This window comes from Notothenia rossii, assembly GCF_949606895.1.
Source record: "Notothenia rossii genome assembly, chromosome: 1".
In the NCBI taxonomy this organism is placed as follows: domain Eukaryota; kingdom Metazoa; phylum Chordata; class Actinopteri; order Perciformes; family Nototheniidae; genus Notothenia; species Notothenia rossii.
The window spans coordinates 32,789,022-32,809,901 of NC_136912.1; the positions used below are offsets into that span (position 1 = coordinate 32,789,022).

General features: G+C 40.8%; 1 protein-coding gene across 2 annotated transcripts in view; it reads right to left on the bottom strand.

The window, feature by feature from the left end:
* Window positions 1-20,880, bottom strand: part of LOC307046049 (uncharacterized protein) — a 96,038-nt gene that overhangs the window by 14,297 nt on the left and 60,861 nt on the right. The window contains exons 4-5 of one of the 2 annotated variants that reach the window (XR_013810056.1): window positions 9,579-19,454; window positions 8,976-9,473 (exon numbers count right to left, since the gene is read on the bottom strand). The exons of the other annotated variant lie outside the window; for it this stretch is intronic. The gene's annotated coding sequence lies outside the window, so the exon portion shown is untranslated. Of the gene's footprint in view, window positions 1-8,975; window positions 9,474-9,578; window positions 19,455-20,880 lie in introns of those variants that run through there. 2 annotated transcript variants of the gene reach the window in all.

Genomic DNA, 20,880 nt, shown 5'->3' on the forward strand with positions numbered 1-20,880 from the left:
GGGGGAAAAATTCACGAGTCCGAGTCCAAGTCAGAGCGTCAATCTACAAGTCGAGTCCGAGTCATCATGGGGGGAAAAATTCACGAGTCCGAGTCCAATTCAGAGCGTCAATGTACAAGTCGAGTCCGAGTCATCGTGAGGGGAAAAATTCACGAGTCCGAGTCCAAGTCAGCGTACGCGATAATTCACGAGTCCAAGTCCGAGTCGCGTCAATCAAAAATCGGCACTCGAGTCCGAGTCCAGGAATCGAGTACTCCATCTCTGCGCGAGATGGCAACACAGTCTCACTGCATTTTGTGTTATAGTCACGAAATTAATCTATTGATTCGTGTTCACCAACACGATTTCGCCCTTTTTTTCGTGTCACACAGAACGATTTTAAAAGCAATGTAAATAATAACAAATTAGAAGGAAAAACAGATAAAAAAAACCCACAGATTTCAGTATTCTGACACAGAACGATTTTAGAAGCAATGTATTTCTATTGGTAGTATGTTTTTCGTGCCTGCACCAAATAATAACAAATTAGAAGGAAAAAAAGATGACAAAAAATACTGGGTTGGAGATGAAGAAGATGACAGTGGGTGGTCGTGGACTGCCTCAGCGTAAAAGATCAAGGTCCAAAGGGCTGAGACTATTATCATTCCATTTTTATCATTCATGTAAGGTTATTGACACCCATTGTTGTGTTATCTTTTTGTGACTTTTTTACTGCTTGTCTTTTGTTTCTTATCAGTATTCATCATCTTTTTCCCGTTTTACACCAGGAAATTGATTCCGCTCAGCATATTGTTAGTCATGTAGAGGCATGAGCACACGTGTTAGTTTCTGTCACAACCAATGTGGACACACCACGATTTAGACGTTTATTACTTAGCTCCATGTATCCCTCTGGACAATGTCATTATACAATAGAGCTGGGATTTGCAGTTTAATAGGAACCAATGTTTGTGTAAAGCTGAACATCTTAACCTGGCCCTATGTTTAGCATGCATTCTTGCATGTGCGAGTGTGTGTATCTGCAGCATGGAGCCATGTACTCCCACTGGCCATCTGTACCTGCTGTTCTCTTTCACCGAACCTACAGGTAGAACATGAACACTAACTCTCTGCTTGCCAACCCAACATGGTCCCCTGGCTGAGAAACACACACATGCCCACAAATGCCTTTTTGGTGTGGATTTCAGTTACATTTCATCACAACAAATGCTGTTTTCTTAATGTGTTTTTAATGGCCTGAATGCATTTCAGTCTCCTCACAAAGCCAAAGCCAGAGATCAAACTCAGGCAGATTAAGCAGCAGGATCTTGATAACAGACAACAGAAGGCCTCATTTACATCTTATGAAAGCTAAATAATCCAACAGAATCAAATGGATGCTCACATTTCAAAGCAAACATTTCCAGTGAGTTCCCCAAATGTCACTCCAAAGTATTGTATTCAGTACATTTAATTAATTATTAAGCTTTTTAGTTGTAACAGGAGTCGATTTTTGGAAATAATGAACAATTAAAGTAATAAAGATTAAAGATTTTCACTTTGCTCATTGTGGTCTGTTCGGCTCTGTTGCTTGAGGGAAGTGTCATGTCAGGTGACGGCACAGCGGATGACAGATGCAGTCCTTCAGTGATACACTCCCTTACTTATTCATTTTGTCCTGAACCTGAACCGTTGTAATGGTCGTAAAACAATCCCTAGCTATTAGTCATAGTTAACAACAGGAACTCAAAGATATAACCTTGTATTCAAGGATTGTGCTGGCAAGATAGGCACTGAACTGAAAACAACAACAAGTGCTGCAATCATGTCCATCAAGCCAGAAACAACAACTCGTCAAGTCTGCAACATTTTGATACATGACTTGCCAGGGCAAAGTCACACTACACAAAACATGAAATAAGGTTTTACAAATACATGTTTGGTTTACAGCTAATTTGTCATGTCACTGGATCACGTAACATCACAGTAACCAAGATTTTCAAAAAGTTATTAATTGCTTTAAAATGGAAAACAACAAAAAATGTTGTACCTGTTACTTGTGTGAACAAATATGAAAAAGGAGCCTTGACAAGGAGATGCGCAGCAGGTGGACGGAAGGACATATGCTCAGGTGTGGGGAATGTGTTGATAAGACAGGAGAACAGGCAGGGGATGAGATAAACTCAGCCTCGTTAAAGCTGATTCAGAGCAGGTGTACGCGATGGGCAACGGAGGTAAAGCAGCACAGGAACACAGGAGGAGAAACAACAAACTGAACAATCTAAAACCCAGAAAAACAGAATCCTTTACTATAATCCTATAATCCTAAACAAAAAAACAAACTGCGTGAGTATAGACTGCAGGAAAAACAAAAGACATACTGGCTTATATAGGCAAACCAAATGATTATTATGCTTGAGAGAGTCCTCCAACTGTACAACTTGGTAAAGTTTGAAGGTATCTGAGGATAAAATAGTTACCTAATTGCACCATTAGCACACATGGTGCAATATAATGATTGATTTGAAGTCACACTTGTGGTCACAAAGTGGCTGTTAAGGTCTCCTCCCCCAACCAATGAGGGAACAATACTCTTTGGCCAAATACCAAACTGCTCCCGACCCAGTGAGCTCTGTCTGAGTCACAATCACAGCTGAATGAGACTTCCTTCTTTACTATGAGGGTGTAAACACAGGAACAAGCTTAGGGACGGGCTGCCCGGCAGAAAAATCGAAAGGCGCACATCTTTGTGACAACGGTTTCAAATCATTCCTTGGAAAAAAAACTGATAACTAAAATAAAACTCAACAAATCTATAATGGTGATTTTTTGTTAAGTTCTCTTTGTTTCAAATCTGACGTTTATAAGCTGCTTGGTTTTTGGAACAGTCCCTGTAAATACTGTATACAAGACTTTACAATCAAATGCACACGTTTATAGTTTTCTAAACTAGACACGGATACATGATCCTAACAAAAACAATGGTTGGGAATTGGGCCTATAGATGGTAAATGCTCCATTGTGTTAAGCAGATAGTTGATAAACACAGATAAGTACAACATATCTGATACTGATGAATATAACAATCACAATATATATTACTTTATACGTCTCTGTGGGTTTTCAATATTAATGAAAGTGTGTCTCAGTGTGCTGAGATCTCTTCTTCTGGTCTCCCCGCGTGCACTGAAAGATGTTGATCTGCTACAGTATGTAGTCAATAAATGTATTTATGTATGTGTTGACTGATGGATGAATAGTTATTTAATACTGAGATCAAGAAGCATGAAAACAGAAATAATTACAAAATTGGATAAAGTTTCGAAAGATTGGGTTCAGAGTGAAAGAAGAGTGTGAGAGGTGAGATAAACAGATTGGGAGGCAGAAGCAGCAGATTCACACTTTTAACCAAACTCCTTTTTCATTACCTACTTTCTCATTCAATTCCCCTGGCTGTAGATGATGCAAAATTAATTTAGCGCTATTCATTCCCGGCTCATTTACAGCGATCAACCTTGCCTTTTTTTTCAACCCTCTGCTGAATTCAACAGTAATTCATTATGTACGCACATGTGTGTGTGTGCGCGTGTGTGTATTCCCAGTGAGACACATTGTATTCAAGCCACACTCCGTTATTGCCTTTTCTCCTCTGTCACTTCATGTAACGCCTGTAATATCCTTTGTGGGTACGTGAGAATCTGGAAATAAATCAGTGAGTGCAACGTTTCAAACTGCTCCACTGTGTATTAAACATTCTCCAACCTCAATATTCCCTGACCAATAATGTAATCACATGCATCAGAGACTTGCATCTCAACAGAATCACAGGGCTGAATACTGGACTTCAATAAAGACATTACTAGGAGAAATGATCCTTCAACCCAAACTCATTTTTTGAATTTTCTCAGCAGCCGCACGGCAATGAATGAGCTTCTTCATATAGAGAGAAAAAAAAAAGGAATCTCTTTTTCAGGCTGTGCTTTTCAGAAAACTCATTGCTCTAAAATATTCATCCTCAAACATTGGGTTTTTCTGGCAATTTCTCTCGATTTTCAATGTGCCCGGTTGCCTGCAAAAGGAAGAGGAAGCCGAGAATGCAAAAGTGCAAGCTTTTATTGAGTGAAACTCTTTGTGTGTGTGACTGGGCTCCGGAAAAGAGGGACACTGATGGGTCTGCAATACACCGACTATTACTGAAAAACTCTGGTGCACTACAACGTTTAATGGAAATGTACTGTATCTCTGTAATGTGCGTGTGCCTAACTGGCAGTAGCTGCATGTTAAGGTAGAGCTGTCGTAGAGCTGAGCATAAACTGTCATTGGAACGTGAATAAGAGCCAGCAGATGGTGATTGTAAGCTACAGTAATTGCTGGCTGTCACTTGAATAGAAAACTAAATCCTATATAACATGTCATCTCTTGCTGTGAATTTAACGCACAATAATAGCCTGTATACTTTTATTGCGGGTCATCCTATGTCCCCAGTTTCCCATATTGCTTATTTAACATTATAAGAGATTGGTGAGGGCTATCTTGGTGCTTCATATTGCAAACGACTGAAGGGAGATGGGCGCTTCAAATGCAGTTTGACCAGCAAAATCTGTTTAGCTTCCGGGGAAATATCTATTTCTAAAGAAAAGAAAGTGCCCTCACGGCACATCTGAGGGTTTAGGTTTTAAGAAGTATAGCATCATAAGCTAAAAGCTGTAGGCGGGGGATTTCAACACATGAGAAACATAGATTGCTGACAACATAAAATCCTTTGAATGGTCTTGTCAATAGATCATATATTATATATTAAGCTGGGGTGCATAGGACCGTGGGAACATAGATCTACTCCTGTTTATCGATGCATGCCTGGTCATTTTACTTCAAACAGATCATTGCAAATCCAATATCACATTTCTCACTTCATTAAAATATAGCACTTATAGTAAAATAGTAAAAAAAAGGTGATAGCCCAAGAGAGACAAGTGCAGAGGAGATGTTAATACTGAAACGGCTGCTGAGGGGCAAGAAGAGAATGAAAAGCTGATTAAAGACCAATACAAGACATTCACTAAGAAAATACACTTTTATTGTGAACACAAAGATCTGAATAGTGTGTAGTCAAACAGGACCATCATTTGTTTGTGACAGCTGTGCCCAGTATGGGCTCACAGATGCAGTTTGGTGGTTTCTTCATCAGGCCTGGTCCTCCTTCCAGAGGAAGACCTCTCCACCTCAGTCCTCTCCACCCAAACCCACAGACAGGACATCCGTCACACTGAGGTTTTTCCCAAAGTCTCTGCAGCTCTCTGGACACCACGCTGTCTCAATTGATCCACATTGTGAATATGAGAGGGGAAAACGTGTGTAATAAATGCTTGAGACAATAAGAAATATGAAGTTACTGTAACTGTAAGGAGTGGCTCAGTTTAAAAAAAAAAAAATGTAACCCATATGAAATATAGGGCTACTAGAACCCCTTTATGTAGTTTAGATGTATGAATACATGTTCTGCACGGAGCACTCTAGAATATACACCCAGGGTAATGAGTGGCGCGAATCACTCCCAGTGTTGCCAACTTGGCGACTTTGTGGTTAAATTTGGCGGCTTTTCAAACCCTCCGGCTACTTATTTTTGTCAAAAGCGACTAACGACTAATCTAACGACTTGTAATGGTGTTATTAGGGACTTTTCTGGTGTTTGGAGACTCACGTATTGTTCTGCAGTTAACGAGCCCCTCAGCCCTCCCTTAGTACTCACAGGCGGCAGACTCACAGTTCCCTCCCGCAGCAGCTCAGCTGCAGTCAGAGCAGAGAGGAGGAGACAGCCACACTCTCCCGCGTCGAGACAGCTTCAGTCACTTAATCACCTCGTCCACTGTGTGTGTGCCTTTCTGTGACAAGCTAAACATCCACTTAGGTCATCATGTCACAGTCTAAACTGTATTCACAAAAGTACAGAGAGGAGTGGGAATCAAACCCTGAGTTTAAATGATGGTTGAAGACATTTATTGGAGATGACACACAGGCATACTATACTGCCTTTATTGTAAGGGATATTTATACTAAAAACTACCAAAACTATTTCTACTTTCTACTTTTTCTAATAGAGACATTTCTGATCTACTATCGTCTGGATTTACTCTGGTCATTTCAAGTTTTGATCCTTGAAGGGGGTGGAACGTTTTTTTACCACCATTACATGATATGCAAATTAGCCGTCATTTAGGGACTTCTGGCGACTTTTCGGACAGCCAATAGCTACTTTCCTTACTATGGAGTTGGCAACATTGATCACTCCGCCTCTCTCTCTCTCTCTTTTTCCCTGTGAACACCCTGAAGACACAGAGACATAAGTTGAGCAGCTCCTAGTATAGTAATAGTATTTAAAAAGTGTTATTTGTACTCCCAACTATATCAGTTGACAAACTCTGACCTGCAAGGACCGCTGTGTGAATCTGAACTAGAAGACGACAGCCTGGCCGTTTCTCAATCTCGAGGATGCTGGCTTGGTAGTCGCGTACTTCCAAGGCACTTCCTTCAGAAACGAAGCAAGTATGCTTCCAAGCCACGGCTTCGGAAAACGAAGAAGAATGGAACAGGCCAACAAGTGTGCCACTCTCTCTAACGGTTTCAACATAAACTGTACCGAAAATAAATACCTCACGATGTCTATCTAATTATGAACTTGCTTTACTTTAACGTAACACATTTTTGGTGGAATGTAACAAAGTAACATATTTAGCAACACATGTTCTACGCCACTACATACTTACATTTAAATGTTTGCTGCGTCGGTTCAGCCATTCTCCGCAAGGTTTTTTTAAATTGGTCCATGCACAAAGCATTGTGGGGATTTTAAGGACGTGAAGTCTACCCATGTGCAGCCTCGAAATTTCCCCCAAACCAAGGACGCGGCCTCGGTGGAATTCCAAGTATGCTGGACATTGGAACGGTCCTGTTGCGCCACTTGATGACGTAGCATCTTTGAAATATTTGCTTGGAAGCCAGTATCCTCGAGATTGAGAAACGGCCCCTGTGTCGTCTTATAAGTGTAGAAACTCCGGTGAGTTGAGGCTGTTAGCTCATTGTTAGCACTGAAGGGCTAGCCTGCTAATATGACAATGACAGTCAGTTTTTTGTTGTTTATATAAGATACATTTCATTTAAAAACCAATCGGGGATATGAAAGTGATGTCTAATGTTTTTGATGTACTTTGGTGCACATTGTATCATTGTTAAACCATTGTAATAAGATCGTTAGCTTATGCTAATCGCGAGTTAGCGATGCAAGCTAGCGCTAACTGTAAGTTGATGCTAAACACTAGCAGAAGCTAATGGCTAACACCACGTGTTAGTCCCATAAAACAGAAGCTGATAGCATAGCTAAATATTAAAAGAGCATTGCTCTTCTTTTACTTAAAACCACTCTCTTTTAGTTATTTAATTTGTTTCATTAGCTGTAGTGCTGCTACATGCTGACTGCAATATCTGTTCATGTTCATGTTAAGAATAACTTAATAATAACTGTTAAAAGTGGTTGAAAACAGTTAAACTGATAGTTAAAAACATAAAGTGTATCTCTTGTGTATTTCAACGTGAATGTAAGATGTGTTGTTTAGAAATACAAGTTAATTATCACTAGTTAAAATACCCATTGGCAGGGCTGCCAAGTTTCAGTAAAAAGTAGGAGTGAGACTTTCGGGGGAAGATGCGTTCGGCCACCGCCCAGAGGTCGGCGGCGAAACAATTTTGGCCTTTTTTAACGTTGATTTAGAGCAGCTGTTTTCAAAGTGTGAGGCGCGCCTCCCCTGGGGGGCGCCAGAGAGCTTCAGGGGAGGCGCAGCTTGAGACACGAAAGAACGAGAAAAAGACGAGTAAAGTGAAACTTGCCCACTTTTGTCTGTCTGTGGAGACCGAGTTCCCCCACCTCGCCAAAAAGGCTGTAAAAGTGCTCATTCCCTTCACCTCCACCTACCTGTGTGAGTGCAGGTTTTCCGCATTGACTTTGATCAAAAGAAAGTGCCGGTAAAGGCTGCAGCCAGAGTATGATCTGCGTTTATTCCTGTGTGCATCAAAGACGTAGACTCATTGTTCCCACTAAAGTAGGGGTGAGTGTAATAAGGAGGCAAAGTTGACGTTCAGTGTGTTACCGGGAGCATATAAGGATGTATCCACGATGTTGAAAATGTAAAAAAAAAAATGTCTTGACAACACGGCGTGCGGAAATATACGGGTCGTGCTGCAGCTAGATGTGCCTGTCCTCTGTAAGAAGGTGAAGGCGAATGACATGCAAGGAAGAACGGCTGTCCACAGGCTGTTCCAACTTTAACAACTGTATTAACTTCCAGGGTAGTGAATTGAACATGCAATTGCAATTGGGTGTGTGGTATATTTTCATGCACGGCACGCGCATGTTCCACAACACACAAACTGAACAACACTCAATTTTCCGATCGCTACCAGCGTCCTTGCGATCTTGTTATAATAACAAGTGCACGTTACTGATGCAATATGGTTGAGACCATTCGGGCTTATTCTAGAGGGGAGCAAGGAATAGTCCAAGTATTGGGGGAGTTTTACACAATATGTTTAAAACATAAAAATAAAAAGGTTTAAAAAAGTTATTGTTTAATGTTTTAAGGAGGGTGACGCTACTCAGCCAATCAAATCGGTGCAGTCAGCACGATAGATTCAAACACAGAGACGAGACAAGAGGAGAGAAGCAGTTGGAGTAATTTCAAATGGCGGAAGGTAGACAGCGAAAACAGAGCATTTAATTACATTTTCTCTTACTGGACCTCTTTGAAATGCAATTGAATACCCCTGCATTATAGCAACAATAATAATAATAACAGCAATAATAATTGGGAGGGGGGGCGGGCTGTTCTTATGTTCTCTGAGGGGAGGCTCACCTTCCCACACTTTGAAAACCCCTGATTTAGAGGAATATCTCAATTTAAATTAACATTAAGACTGTTGTGATGTCTCTTCACCCGCATGCCAGCTGTTCTCCCTGCACTGTCGGCCTCTTCATGCTTATATAGTGTTAATAATTGACCAGCACAAGTATAAATGAAAGCAGTTGTAACAAGAAAAAGTTTGACAAATAAAATACATTTATTTATAAAATGTCAATATAAAGAAAACATAGCAGCCTTTTAAGAAACAATAGCAGCCTTTTCCTTTAGTGCATTTTTTTTAAGTGTAACAAAATTAGAACCAGAATAATATATATATAATATATATTATTAAAAAAGTGCATGTCTTAGTTTGTGTGTTTTGGTTGACATGACATGTCTCATGTTGTAGGTGTTTGTGGCAGATTTTGATGCCTTGATGACAGAGGGAGGGGGCTCCCATTTGAAACACTGTGTTTCGGGTTTTGGTTTTGTTCAGTCCCTCCACAGAGAACACTCGTTCACCATCAGCATTTGAATGTGGAAGTACCAACACCAACTTAGCAATACGAGAGAGCCTCCCAAATCTGCTCGTATACCGGTCACCTTTGAAAAATGTACATAGGAAGCCTAATTACTCTCACGTATTTTTGTATAGAACTGAGTTGATTACGTCAATGGGTATTTCAAAGGGTGCAGAATAATTCTTACCTTATTCTTCATTTATGCCATGTACCCCCAAAAGCTCTCAATGTCGAACGTGGCTGGGTCTTCGGGCATGGCAATGTCCATGGACTGGTAGTCCAGAGACTCCTCACTCAGTTTGTCACGCTTGTCAGGTCCGTTGTATGGGAGAAGTTTAGGAAACCTAAAAAGAACACAATGTGCACTGATCTGGTAAAGTAATGTAGCTGAAACGGGTTGTTTTTCAGATGTGGTCATTAAACTTTACACTCTATTAAGAAAATGTGACAAGAGCCAAGAGTCTACCTGACAACTTTCAGACTTTCAAACTAACAGACAAACATCTGACAGAAATCGAAGTATACAGTTAAGGAATGAATGATCCAGTCTCAAAAGATAGCTACATGTTACTGTTTGATTGAATATTTTATTAGATAGAAACGCAAACAGCACAGGTACAGTAGCCTACTGTAAATTCCCTTAGCTCATAGTAAGTATCCATTTGCTCACACACGCAAACACGTGATGGTTAACTAACTAAGGCATAATTAGTCACGGTTGTTTGTTGTTAAACCCACCGCAGCAACCTGCCACACTGCTCACCAGCAGCCTGTGTAACGTTCAGTCTCACTTAGTCAGACCCAAGGTTGACTTCATCAAAAATAAAAATATTTTTAAAAATGAAGTGGTTACCTACCGTTTGACCTCCCGCTTCAGATGAAAATGTCAGTCACGGCATTATTGAGGCGCTGACAGACATCTCACAGAGCAGACCTGCTGAGCATGTTAGCTTAGCTTGGTAGCCTCAGCCAGAGTCCTGCATCGGCGCGGATACCCGACGGATGACCCGCAAAAAAAGTGATTCGCGGGTGGTATTTTTCAACCGCTTTTTTCCGGGTTCGATCCTGGGTAAGACAAAGATGATGCGGGTCGGTTCGCGGGTGTTGCATAATAAATATATTAAAATAATAATAATTGAGTTTAATGTTTAAATCCTCAGACCTCTCCCCCGCGGGACCGTGCATTATCATAACCTCTGCACCGCATCAATCTGCTGCTGCTTTAATCTGTAAAGCACTTTGAATCGCCACGTGCTGAAAAGTGCTATATAAATAAAATTGCCTTGCCTTGCCTTGCTGAGCGCGTCACATTCCAAATGGCTGTTTGCGGCGCTGTGAAAGTCCACGGCCCACCTATGCCAAAGACTGCAGCCCACCAACGACAGCGGCCCACCGGGAAAAGTCCCAAAAGACAGCGTTGCAGTCGGGAAGAAAAGCAATGTGGAGCGGCACCTCACCACTTCATAAGGAGTTTAACTGTGACACTTTTCGAAATCCCGTTTGTGTCCCCCCCACTTTACAAATAGGCCTATGTTTATTATAATTTTTTAACGCAAGCCGTCATCGCCACGGAGGAGCACACAGCCTCTGTGAGCGAGCGAGACAGAGAGGGAGCTAGAGAGAGAGAGAGAGAGAGAGAGAGAGAGAGCACCACTTTATCTATTTAATAGCTGTAAAAAAGTACTCTTGTGTGTGTTGAGAGCTGTATCCATAAATTCATGTTGTGCTCAAAGTGCACCAGATTGATGCATTTCACTTCAACTTTTAGAAAAATATCTTCCCTGGGGTGCATGCCCCTGGACCCCCTTAGAGAATGTGAGGTCCACCCCGAAATAAAGCAGGTTCAAATAATTAAATTGCATACATTTTCTTTTAGTAAACACTGAAAACGGGTCCCACAGACCCAAACAGTACACAAAGGTTAAAGGTAAGCATATCATAATGTTAAAATGTGCTAAATATATACACTGCAAAAAACAAAAAAAAGAGGAGAAAAAGTAGCTCACGAATTTTTTTGAAATTTTTTGAAAGTAGTTCTCATCCTAAAAAAGGTTGGAGACCCCTGTTATAGAACGATACATTTTTTTTTTTACAATTTTAACCTTAGCCTACCATTTTATTGGAGCGATGAGGAACAGGTGGGGCTTGAAAAGGCCCACCTGTTCAAAGTGGGGAATGACAGACAAGTTTGAGAACCACTGGTTTAGCACATAGACAGAAAACAGGAAAACAGCAGGCATGACTCTATCCAAAAGTAACAAATTCACCCAATTAGCACCTCTATTTCGTGAAGTAACTTCCTAGAGACTTGTTATCACGGTTGTCAAGGGAACCACTGGATAATCCAGATAGTTACTGCGTGTAGGTAGAAATAGACTTAACCCTCTTTGAACCCACAATGTGCTGTAATAAATAAAATAAAGTGTATTGTTAATCTACACTGCAGAGGAGCTGAAGGTGGCATATTTTTTTAACCTTTGGACGGTGCCAGAGGGCTTCCACTCTCTATGCTAAGAACAACTGGCTGCTTTATATTTAATGAACACATAGTTATAATTCCACCGAAGTCTCTGAAAAAATTAGTATATTTGTATACGACAATTTCAAACTTTTCATCATAATACTTATTAACATTTTAGAAGTAGTTTATAAATAATACCCAAATATGGTTTAAGGCTTTAATGGTAATTGTATACCAGTGTGTGACAGCAGGAACTTTTGTGGGATCGGTGGGCAGGTGGGAGCACTCGGGTATTGAACTGCACATGTATTACTTTCTGATTCAACACCACTGCTGTCAGCCTTCACAGATTCTGCTGACAGCAACACAACTAGATTCCTGCCTTTTTTCAAACACTACCGCAGAACAAGACACATGTGGGTAGTGAGGAGAGAAGAGGCAATTGGGGTTGCAGCTTGAATAGTGGATTCACTTTACAACAGTGATATGTTAGATTTCTGCCACAGTCAGTGGCCTATGTGTATCAAATAATGGAAAACATTGCAGAACCTACCACAAGAGACATCTTTAAAGACAGATGAAACATTTTCCTATCACACAAATAGGTTGAAAACCAGAGGACACCGTGTAATGAGAACCATGTAGAATCAATAGATTCTTAAAATGTGACTGATTTGATTTAGTCTACAAGCAAGCTACCAAATGTATACGCACTTCCCACAGATGATTGCTTTTAGATGGAAATGGGTTGGACATGGTCCAAGGAAAAGAAGATATCCCTGAAGATTGTTTGTTTCATTTTTATTGAAAAAGTTTCTCTTGCAGCCTGTGTTGGAACATTTACCAATTTGCACTGCTACAAGGTCCGTACCAATTGTCAACAAGTCCTCAATGGCGTCTGGGAGAAGACATATTGTGTAGTAACAAGAGGCCCTTCGTCAGGTAAACATATGTTGTTGTAGGTGTTCAAACAAATCACTAAAGTGTTCGAGGTCGGAAGTGAGCTGCACTGCATGCGCTGCTTGGTTGAGTGTAGATCTGACTACATGTTCTGGTAGGTTGCGAAGGAGCGTGCAAAGGTAAGGTCTCCAAAAAATACTATTCATTCATACATAGTTTCATTGCTGCCGACAATGGGGATGCATGTACGTTGTGCTTAAAAGTTTGCCCTAGCACATGCCCGAATAAGAATAAAATCAGCAAAGAGAATGTGGGTGCATGAGATCCTGCCTCTAGAGAGCATTTGGGATAGTTTGTTCTAGTGAAGGACCTATAGTTACACAATTGGGGGTCATTTCTCTTTATTTACTTCCATGCCTGTGTGTGTGTGTGTGTGTGTGTGTGTGTGTGTGTGTGTGTGTGTGTGTGTGTGTGTGTGTGTGTGTGTGTGTGTGTGTGTGTGTGTGTGTGTGTGTGTGTACCCTGCATTATTCCTTTCTAATCTCTGGCCCTCAGGATATACATTGCAGTGTGGATTGAGATTGTGCTTTGAATACACTTACAGAGGTTAGAGAGGGAGATGCTTTTCTCACCTCACTGTGAGTTATAATTTACAGTGCAGCTCCGTCAACACACATAGATCAACACTGTGGCAACACTCCAGTCATCATGAGAGAGCAAAGTAAGCACAAATAAAATATGGAGTAATACAAGAGTTTTCTAAACGTCATCAATGCAAAAAGTGACTTCAAAATGAAAATTCAAACCTGTACCTTGACACTCAAGGTCCTTACCTTAATGATTAAACATATTACTTTTTTCCAATTATTTCCTCCAGTGACCATTTGATTACAGTTTACCCTGTAAATAATTGAATTTACTGAGTTTACATTTATTCAATTAATTTTATATGGTTCAGTGTTTCCCCTAGGATGGAGTCATAGCAGCAGTGCTAAGGCACGTGCGAAGTGCGCCCCGCCAATTTGTTTCTATGTGTCTGCCAGCACAAGAAAGGCTCTTGAGGCCTAGTACCATGGCCGGTTCTAGCCAATTTGCTGCCCTTGGCGAGATTTTATAAAGAATAAATTAAAAATCTCTACAAAAGACAAATACACTACAAAAACAGAAGCTTTTTGACATAGGTAATAGGCGTCAAAATGGCTTCAAATGTATTCAGTATTTTATGAACATGTTTTAATTGGGGGGTGGATATCACATCCTCTAGGGGGGTCCGGGTGTATGCCCCACCCGGGAAGATTTTTTGGAACATTTTAAAGTAAAATGCTTCAATCTGGTGCACTTTGAGCAAACAATTACTAGAGACCTGATCAAGGGGGTATAACTCTAAAACACCCATATGAAAAAGATTGGTTTATATTTACTAGTTAACATTTATTTATTTATGCATATTTTTGTATCTCCAACTTTAAACGATATTTTTGGTTCACTGTCCTATACATTGGAATGATTTCAAACCTGTTTTTATTTATCCTAATAATTATAAAGGAGTGCCTTGGAAATATGTGTTTACATAATTTGTGGTCAAAACGTTTGAGGCCCTCTGAGATAACTTCGACTAAAATTAACTATCTAAACACTGAGAGTCTTTTACCTCACTGAGCTTAGTTAGTTGTTAAAATCGGCCCTGCCTAGTACATACAGTGGCAATGTCTCAAGACTTAGCAAAAATACACCTTTATTGAACATACAGTAACATAAATACTACAAATCCACATAACAAACAATAAAAAATGAAAAAGGGTCGCCACTTATTATTATTTTAATAAAAAAATAAAAAGTAAAATTTATTTTATTTTTGTTATGGGTACCTGGCTGGCGCCCCCTAGCAACGGTGCACATATTTGTATATAGGGGAAACACTGTGGTTGTGTTGCCGTTTGATTCTGTTGGATTATACAACCTGGATAAGATCTTAATGAGGTCTCCTGCCGTCTGATCTCAAGAACAAGCTGCTTTAATCTGCTTCAATTTTGCCTAATTAGAGAATTACTTTAGGCACCATGTGCTGTCATTATAAAGGGATTTCTTTCATGGACACTTGGAAGAGGCTATACGTATTAAACAGATATAAAGAAGTCTTACACTAAAACAAGTAGAGGTAAAGTTAAAAAGTGGAGGGTGAGGTGAAAGGGAAAAAGAAGCGCCAAAGGGGAAAGCCATGAGAATTTCATAAGACTGTGAGGAGCATTAGGTCCTCGGCTTTGTGCTCTTTACCTTTAGTCCCTTGAGGTATGAGTCGGCGTACTGTAGGTTAGGATGCTGGAGCACACAGACCGTGACTGAAAAGGCCATCGATCGAATTCCCCCCAGGGATTAAACCTTAATGCTCCATTAATAAATACTAAAAGGGCAGCTGACAGCAGTATAGCAGCTGTGCCCCATAGGTGCACCATTCTGCGTTTTACAGGGACAATACTGTTTCTGACATGTTGTCATACGGTATGTCTGTACATGTCTGTTAGCACTCAAATGTTAGGTTTCAGTACAAAAACACTGAAAGCAGTAGGGGATTGTGAACAGGAACGACTGATTTGTTCACCCACAAGCTATAGACAATATTATAGACCCAAACATAGACTGCCAGAAGAGTCTGTCTGACACTTCAGCACCATGGATTAATCGATACACAGCCTAGTTAGGCTACTGATACTAAGATCAAAGACAAGTACAATTCTCTACCTCAGTCAGATAGTCAGTCAGACTAAACCAACATATTAAACGTAATAACCCTTCTGCCACTCTACAATTGGCAAGGTCTGCCAATGCAAATCTCACCAGAGCTACAGATTTAACCTTTGGTGCAGGTGGGATTGGATGATCAAATAATAATTGGTGTCCCTGAGAGCTACAGGAAATGAATATGAAGACCATTTTTAGTGGATCATCAATGTCCGCAGGGTTCATATTTTGGGGAACTCAACAGACCGATCAACCTAACCTAGAGCCATGCGTGTGGCACAGCTAAACATGTGTCATGTCACTCAATACCTGAGATACAGGTCAACATGGAACTGGTTTGCTAATTTGCTTTTACGGTTTGCTAATGCACAGACACAATTTCAAATATAAAAGTATTGTACTTAAATAATTGCAACATATGCTCTGAAGTGAGAACATTGGAAACAATAGGTCAGAAAAAACAAAACTTTCGGGTGAAAGAGTTAGAAAAGCTGTTACTTAAAACATTAGCGGAATTCTTTCTTTTCTTATGGTTTGTTTAAGTATAAACAGGAAAGTAAGAAATGGATTGCTGCAATTAAAAAGGACCCATTACTGTGCCACAGCAAGAGAAAAACAGTTGTAATTGCTAACGTTAATGATGCTGCAACTCTTTGCAGTGTTGAAGCCCGCTCCAGCAGCCTGCTATAGCATTGCTTAATGATATGGATTACTTTGACACTTAAATGAAACGGACATGGTTGCTGTAATTAGTGACACATGTGCTTCACCTGCTATGACAAGTCATAATGTCAGCAGTGAAAAAGGCCTGTATGTTATGATATATGGTTATGGTGATAGAAAATGGCAGGCGGACAAATACGATGTGATACACGTCCCTGCTAATGGTTTCACGATATTCCCTTTGGCAATGAGCCAGAAAAAGGCAATAAAGACAGCAAACAAGTAAACATTAATGTAAATTATGCTCTTTTGTTTCAGGGCTGTTGCAATGCAATGCACTGGATGGCTTTCAACTGATTTAGTCAAAGCAGCACAAAACTTGGAATCAGTTTTCTTTTTAGCAATGTAGATATAAATCTCATAACAATGGATCAGGTTTTTCCTCTAAACTTTGCTTAGTCATTTATATAATTTTAATGGTCGCTTCCAACTCTGTAAAAGCAATGAAGATTTCATTATAGGAAGTTGGAAAATAAGGTAAAACTTTTAAAGAGTTGAAGAATCCAATGCATTTGCAATACTTGAATTGGCTCAAGGCCATTTATACTTGGCAGCTACTTTTAAGAACACTTAACCCGAATAAGTGAGTAAGTGAGGGCGAACCAGAGGCAAAGGAAGGGAGGGGGGGACACACATTGTCCTCCTGAGTGTGGCCCCCAGATTTGGAATAGGAGAAGTTTCCAAAGACAAATATTGTTAGAGCCAGTATTTTTGTTTTTTTAAGAAAGGCCACCTAATTGTGACATCTGTAGTCAACACACTATAAAAGACTACAATTCTCATGGCGCCTCCTGTAAAGTGACAGTGATGGGCAACCTGCTAGAAAGACGCCGTTGAGGAACAGTTTTTAACCGTCCATTTACCCTTTAAGTTATTTAAGCCTTATCAAAAAGAAAGAAAACCTAAGTTGTTTTTTATTTTATTTGAGTTTTCTTTTGACAATTGTAAAGGCCTCTTTTCTTTGCTGCATGTGTAAAAGTTTGTTTGTTTGTTTGTTTGTCGGAGGCCAAGCAAAGCTATGTGTGTGGGAGAGAAACTTTGGAATTTCAGCCTTTGCAACACACTACAGGGGAGGGAAACCCACCAAAAGAGATTGGGCCTCTTCAAGTGATTGACAGCCTCATTAAAAATAGGTACTACTAATTATATTCTCATAATAACAGAATAGAAAAACAGAAAAAAAGGTAAAAATAATAATAACTGTAAATACACTATATCTAAAGCCCTTCTGAAAAACATTAAACAAGAAAAACATTACCTGAGTGATAAAATGCTCCCAATTAAAAATTACAATGGTAATAATAATTTGTTTCTTAATAAGTTGCTTTCTATCTTGAAGGTCACATGAATTTCCATTTACAGCCTTGTTTGTAATGATTAAGTACAGTGATGCTGCTTTGCATAGTAATGGCTAATAACAGGGGAGTGCCTTTGCTTACATTTCCAGGTGCACTCCTGACCCCTGTCGTTGTTTAATCGAATGTAAAGATAATAAATGGCGTAGAGATGCGGCTTTGCATCCATGAGCATCACAAACACTGATCTGATGCAGAAACACACACACACACACACACACACACACACACACACACACACACACACACACACACACACACACACACACACACACACACACACACACACACACACACACACACACACACACACACACACACACACACACACACACACACACACACACACACACACACACACACACACACACACACACACACACACACACACACACACACACACACACACGTTGGAGAGTACGTCACACACAGCCCTACAATCTTGTACCAGTCGCAGCTTTTTTCCAGTCCCTCCTTATCCCTCTTGTTGATGTAGTCATTACGTTTCCCTTGCGGGCGACTTTAGATTTTTTGTATTACTTTTTTCGTATTATTTACACTGAGGCTCGTTATTGCTTTTTGTGTCAAACAGACAAGTGGGGACGCTGCCACATCTGCCTCCCGTATGTTAACTCTGTAGTTTATGCGCTGTTTTCTCATTCTGTAAAGCTGTTGTGTTCGAGTCGAGTGCGCTCTCAGAGAAGTGCCCCACTGAACCCAGACAGAAGCTGAACATGTTTGTTTGTTTTTCTTGTTTGGACTGTTGCAGTCAGCTCAACATCAGTAATGATGATAACACGGTACCTCAAATATGTTTTCCCATGTTTATGTCATTAGAAAATCATTAGGCTTGTTGACTATGATGCTTCTTTGTTTGGTGATTGTGGATTGTATTATACATCCGGGTGAGACCTGTCACGATCTGTCTGTGTTTTATTTTTGTCCTGTGTAGATCTGTCTTTTTGGTTTCCTGTTTTAATTTGAAAAGTGTTCAACCCTTTGTTTGTTTGATTAGTCCTGTGTGCATTTAGGTTCTGCTTTTTCTGTTAGTCGTTGTGAGATCTTTTGAATGTGTTCACAGGGGAGAGAGTTCTGCTCTGTATGTCTTGTATCCTTGAAATAAAGGTATTTTTTCAGTTAAACCTGCATTTGGGTCCTGCGTGCTTCGCTCAACCCTGACAGAAGGATCTCACCAAGAATGGACCCAGCAGACAGCCTGTACGAGGTTACGTACAATTTAATTTGCTTTAAAAATGACTGTCGATATGCCTCCAGTAGAAAGGAGAGGCAGTCTATTATCTCTACGGCAGGCCAAGAAGTAACCTCGAGGCCCAGGTTAAGGGAATTACTACCCGAGTGGGTGGAGGACTTTTTCGGTAGCTTTGAGGTCAAACCTGTTTCCCGGCCTCCTAGCCCCAGACATGCTAGCCCCCTGCCTGCCACAGTTCCCAACAAGGCTCCTTTCGAGGATCCTTACGCTGGGTCTCGTCTGGCCTTAGGAGGACCTCTGAGCCTCCGCAAGGCTTCAAGGCAGCATGGAAGGAAACGCAAGGCCAGGATTCCAGTTCCGGCCCCAGCAGCCATGCCGGCTCCCGTTCTGCCTCCAGTCCCGCTTTCCCGGCCCACTCCAGCCCCTCGTGTCCTGTCGGCGTTCCGGCCCACTCCAGCCTCTCGTGTCCTGCCGGCGTTCCGGCCCACTCCAGCTCCCCGTTTCCTGTTGGCGGCCCCACCGACTCAAGTCCCTTCTCCGCCGGGGGTACTGCCGACATCATGTCCTGTTCCGTTGGGGGTTCCGCTGGGGGTCCTGCCAACACCGTGTCCTGTTCCGTTGGGGGTCCAGCCGACTACTGTCCCGCCGGGGGTCCTGCCAACTCTGTGTCCTGTCCTGTTGGAGGTCCCAATTTTGAATGAGTAAATATATTAATTCATGTACTTAGTTTGGTTATTTTCTGATGAGAAATAATGTTTGAAAGCTGAGGAACATTTAAGTGTAAATTCTATATTATGTCTATATATTTGATCGAGTCTGGTTAGATTTGTTCTAACAGGGCTGCAGATAACGATCATTCTCACTATCAATGAATCCGTTGATTTTGTTGATTGATAAATTAATCGGGTTGTCAGTAAAGTCTCAGAAAAGTCCAAGGTCATGTCTTTAAATGTCTTGTTTTGTAAGTCCAAAACCCAAAGATATCTAAAACAAAGAAAAACATCATTATCTTGATATTTAAAAGACTGAAAACTGCATTTTTTTTGCATTTTTCAGCTTTAGTTAAGAAATAAACTCTCTACGGTTTATTTTACAGTAATACTGTTTTAGTTTGGCTTCACTTCATCTTGCAATAAAAGCAGTTATTATAAATGATGATGTGGCATATTTAGTTTGCTTATGAAGTAACAAAAGCAACACAATGTATTAGTCTCTAATCTCTCTATGAGCCTAAAGTTTTTTTAATGACATTATGGAGATATAAACATTAGAAATCTTAGGTGTTGCCTCTGCTACCTAAACATATCTGCAAGTGAGTCGCACATACACTTATTTGTGGAATATGTAAATTTGCCAGATTGCCAGTTTGTCTTTGGAGGCACAACAGGCATATGCATGAGATGTTGAGTGCTGTTGTATTACATGTTTAGTTTGTTGCATCTTTGCTGTCTCTTGTTTTTTATTATTGAGTAATCATGAATATTAATGTGGGTGTCTGAAATACTCATGATGCTAGCACTTAACTCTGAGGTTACATTTAACTGAGACTTTGTACTCATTCACACCAACGCAACTCCGGTTCAAGCTCCGTGCTAGAGCTTTTCAGGTTCAGAACCGGTTCTTCGGTTTAGCTCCGGTTCTTTTCACACTGCCCAGAGTCCGACTGGTGCTGCGTCATTGCGTCATCGTTTGCATCATGAAGTAACCGTTTGTGTGCCTGCTTCATAAAGCCAAAGCAAGCGGAAACCCCTCACAGCTCACACAACAACAACAATGGCCGATTGTGCTCCAGCTTCCTCTGTACCTCTTCGGAAGACCAGATTCCCAGTAGGTAGCTGATCTCTTCAGTGGACCACTGCTGCTTGTTAAGTTTCTCCATCGTTGTGTACAAACTGGATAAAACGCATCCTTTTTGTTGCTGTTCAGGAGTTGATCCCGCCCCTGCCCCCGCCTCGACGTAAGCCAGACGTATGCAGTGCTTTTGCTCTAGCCGGACAATTTTTTGGTGCTTGAAACGAACCGGATTCTGGAGCTAAGAGGCTGCTCAGCTGCGGTTTGAACAGGAAAACCCGGTGCTTTTCAAGCTCAAGCTCCGAACCGG